Raw genomic sequence first — 4,693 nt, 5'->3', positions numbered from 1 at the left:
GCACCATGTGATCATACCTATAATGTTGAAATTGAAGTGAAAACAATGCATTCTGGCTTCCTAATGACTTGCAGTGGGTAGCTTAGTTTTCTAAGCCGCATACCACCTACTCCTTGATACTACATAAATGTGTCAGCTGTTTAAGCATCCTAAATGGTTAAAAAAAATCCTAAAGCCCCATAAATGGAAAAGTCCCCTTTATCTAGGGGCCTCGTGTATTCTATGTTGTGCTAGACACATACATTTCAACAGCCATAGTTATGTTTAACCAAACCCTTAGAGAAGAGAAAGTCATGGCAAAGGTGAAAGATTGGTGCCGGGAGTAGTTGGGCAGTACACCCCACTAGGCAACCATATCGGTGCTATTTATCTCATTTCTAATGGATTATTTTTATGCATGTTTGTATACGTGCCTGTGAGTTTATGCATATGTGAAGCTGAGGGAAACACTTTGTTCAAAAATGCATAATGATTGTATAGAATCTCTGAGATGGAGGAAACCTTAGAGATCGTGAAAGAATACAGATTATAAACTTGCCTCCTTTCAAAGACAAACCATTTTAAAAATAGTCTAATTATTGGAAATGGCGTCTGTATACTAAGTTTAAAATCTATCTCTGTATAATCCAATTGTCCCAGTTTGGCCCTAGAGGGCTTTACACTCTGTTGACAATTCTTCAAATATGTGAAGATTGTTATCATTCATTGTCCCTTATAAGCCTTGTCTACCTCAAGGAAAATATTTATAGTTCTTTCAATCACCCCACATATGAAATAACTGCCCTTATATTTATGTACTCCATATTGTTGCAGACCCCTTCAAATGTGACATTTATCCCAATGACAACCACACAGATGTGTTTCTGACGCAGCATTTAGTGGAAGGATGACTTACCTTATTTAAATGGATTTAGCTCTTGGGAGAGTTATGCCTCAGTGCTAATGCTTATTGGATTTATTCTTAAAGGAATCTATATCCTTAGTATGTGAACTGCTAAGTCATTTTATACTTGTAGAGTACTTTTGAGCTTAAAGTCACTTTCCATTTAATAGTTTTAAATTTCCATCTTTATAATTTCAGCTCACGATTTTAGTTTGCCCAGATTTTCACTTCTGAAAATACATATATATATTTTCACTTCTCTCTCTCTCTCTATATATATATAATTTCACTTCTCTTATCTTGTGAAGTCACTTCCCTGCTCACCTTTGTGTCATCCACAAAATTGATGAGGACACATTTTCTATCCTTGCTTTTTGTGGTACATGGGTTGGTACCCAAGTGAAGACTTTGTTGGCCTTACCTGAAGAAACAACCATGTAAGGTTGCAGTCAATATATGAATCAAAGCTTTACAGGTGATATCATTTAAGCAACATCAAATCCACCTTATGGACTGTCTTCTGGACCAAATTCTCTATTCATTTTATCAATTAGTGTGCCAGTGCTTTTGTCTACCACTAACCACTCTTCTATTCTTCCATAATGTAATGGTCATATTCTTTTAAAGTGTGGCAGTTTCATTTAGCAATATGTTTTCTTAGCTAGAAAGTATATTTCCCAGCCTCCTTTTTAATTTGTGTGGCCATGTTACTATGTCTGGTCAATGGGATGAGAGTCAAATCATCTATATATTTTCCTTCTCTTCCCACTTACTGGGAGATGACAAGTGAAGCAGCTCCCTTGGACCTGATGGAAGCCGTATGTCAATTATGGAAGTCTCTGTTGCCTTCTACTGTCTATTTTCACATTTTTAGGCAACTTTAATACAGCTGCTTATATCACAGATAGCAGGTGAGAGAGAAGAATGATCAAGTGTTTGACATGTGTACTATTTCTTTATCTTCCAGTATAGCAATTTTGTCATTCAATAATAATTTATGCCAATAGATACTTCTTTTTTTCCTACATTCACATCAGATGGATAATGCATCAACCTCATAACAAGGTTGGAGGGAAGCACATCTCATAATAAATGTGAAAACCCTATCATCCTGTTTATGAACTACAAAAGGATCAATAGGTACTTCTCTTACATATGGATACTTTAGAAAGTGTTGTCTATCAGTCATTCATAATCTGATGTATAGGAATATAATCATAGAACACAATAAACATATTGTTGACAATAACAGAGCTCAGAATAATCAGAATTTAGACTGTGGATGAGTTGGACGAGCAGCAGATATTTAGTTCTGGAGAACAGAGTACTTGGTTAAGAGTGTCATTAGGTGAAATTAGTAGATTTGCGTAGCTATAAATAGGCCACTATCAGGGCCCTGTGTGATTGAATGAAAAATAAAAAGGCAAAAGTTCAGAAAAATAAAAATTAGCAGGATCAAAAGTTAACTCTGGCTCTTTTGCAGTTTTGATCAGAGATCTACTTGTATGCATTGCATTTTTGGATCACATTCTACATATAGGGAAACATAGGTCACCAAGGCCTAGTTTTGGCTTTTTGCGGCACAAGGGGTAGTGCCTAATGAGAGCCATAAGGAAACTCTCGCAGGCTAGAGACATTAGTCAAACCCAACTCAGCCCAGGCCGTTTGTCTAGTAGACATACAGTGGTGTCTACTCTATACCAGAATTTACAGTTTGAATTTAAAGAAGGATAAGGAGAGAGAGGGAAAAACAAAAACAAAAGCAGAATAACAACAGAAACAATGAACAGAGGGAAGGAATATTTACCAGACACTGCTATTGGAAGGAAATTCACATTATTTTGTTTATATGACTCCTCACCTTGATTCTACTTCTCCATTTCCTCTTCTCTATTTTAATAAAGATAGGCCTTTCAGGTTTCTCTTTTTAGTGACCTATGAAACTTATTCTGATGAATGTTAATGAAAAAGTTGTTGCTTGAAGTGTTGAAGTTATTTTAGTGCGCTTCTGACAATGAATGCTATTTTTCAATAGAAAGAGAATTCGCAATTATGAAATTAGAAAAAGCAAGCAGACAATGCCATTTTATCCTAATAGTGACATGTAATTTATTATCATGCTAAAAGTCACCAGTATCAACACATCACTTTGAAAGAATGAAGGTGCATGGTTGAACTAGAAGCAAAATAAATTTTACATGAAATATAAGATTTTCCTCCCCTCATCCCCACTTGCTCTCTGTCTTTCCTGAAAGCATCTGCTGTTGAAAGAGCTTGCCAAAAATGTCACTGCCAGATTTTGCTGGACATGGGCTCTGATCATTTCCAAATGACAGAAAATCAGCTGTGGGATTTAGGCTCTAAGTAATCATTAACCATAGGCCCTGCATTGACTGGGTGGAAAATATAATGTTCTTAATCTGCCTGATCTGAAAGGTCAAGCTGTGCCACATGCTGCCTGCTCCCAAGGATTCAATACCAGCCACAATGACTAAAACAATAAGACAGCTTTGCCCTAAAAGATAACACATTCCATTCCCGGTGGTTAGAAGTACGAGCACCCAAGTGCATATTCTTCATGTTAGAGGTAAGGCATCAATAGTACTTTTTTCATAGAGAAGAAAATCATGGGGAAAGATTCAAACATTAGCTTTATGAAATAAAAGAAATGATGGTGCTGGCATCCGTCAGTACAGTAGTCACAGCTTTCTTTTTTTTTTTCTGTCTCTTCTAATTGAATGTCTGCCTTTGTAAGATAGTCATGTATTCTCCAGGTGAAAACGTTGCCCAAATTCTTCCCAATATATCCTTCAAACATTTATTAAACCAATGGTATTCAAAGGCCAGAATTTACTTAAAACTTCTATTTCAATAGCTATTGCTGTCAAAGTATCTAAGTGCGTGGTTCTTTTGTTGGAACTCAGGTATTTGTCATTATAGATGTAGTGAATCAGGACTTCTGGCTTGTAGTTCAGGATGTGAGGAGCTTAGGAGTCACAACCTCATCCTAACAAGAAGCAGAAAGCTGAACAAACTGAAAAATTAACAACTATTCTTCGATCTCTCAGGGGAGTGAGTACACAGGGTGAACTGCTACCCCTAAAATGGAAGAAACAGAAAGGTGGCTGCAGAGAATCACAACTTTCCAGGGCGGAAGGCCATGAGTAGAATCCTCCACAGGAACAAAAGCCGGGGTAGGAAAACCTGAAATATAATTGAAAAATTACCCTGGAGGCTCAGTGTAGACAAATCTAAGAGACAAAAACACTAGGGGAACTCAGGGCTGTGTGTGTGTGTGTGTGTGTGTGAAAGAGAGAGAAAGAGAGGGAGAGAGAGAGACTTCGTGAGTTTTATTTCCAGGAGCTCTATCAGGTCCTCACAGTGAAGATCAGAGAAAAATTCCCTTCTGCTTCTGGCATGGGGAGTAGAAAAGAAACCATTTTGAAATACATCAGAGCATCCTGTTCTTAACAAGTCCTGTCCTCAGGAGAAACTATTTTATCAGAGCCTAACATAGGGCAGGGAAATCCAACTTCCAGCCAGCCCCCTCTAGGCATTCTGTCCCACCTGAAGCAAGATGAAGACTGAGAATGGGTACAGGCTCCACAAAAAAAAAACTGAGACCTAATCTTAGGACTATAGAATGCGTCTCCTTCCCTGACATCTTACCACTAAATTACTAAAGGCAATTTACTGCAGTTCCTTTTACCCAGTATTTCGTGTCCACTCTTGACAAAAGATTATAATGCATTATAAACACACAGAAGAAACTGAAAAAGCATCAGAATCTGAGTCAGATATGGCAGTCGT

The 4,693-nt window shown here is 37.5% G+C and overlaps 1 non-coding gene across 1 annotated transcript; it reads right to left on the bottom strand.

Moving 5' to 3' along the window:
* Window positions 1–1,914: 1,914 nt before the first annotated feature.
* On the bottom strand, window positions 1,915–2,017 carry LOC116462831 (small nucleolar RNA U13). Its single transcript, XR_004246482.1, has one exon. It is a non-coding gene; the product is annotated as a small nucleolar RNA U13 (small nucleolar RNA).
* Between the last annotated feature and the right edge of the window lie 2,676 nt (window positions 2,018–4,693).

The sequence above is a fragment of the Hylobates moloch genome, unplaced genomic scaffold (assembly GCF_009828535.3).
Source record: "Hylobates moloch isolate HMO894 unplaced genomic scaffold, HMol_V3 SCAFFOLD_23, whole genome shotgun sequence".
Lineage (NCBI taxonomy): Eukaryota > Metazoa > Chordata > Mammalia > Primates > Hylobatidae > Hylobates > Hylobates moloch.
This window is presented reverse-complemented; position numbering and strand designations above follow the sequence as displayed.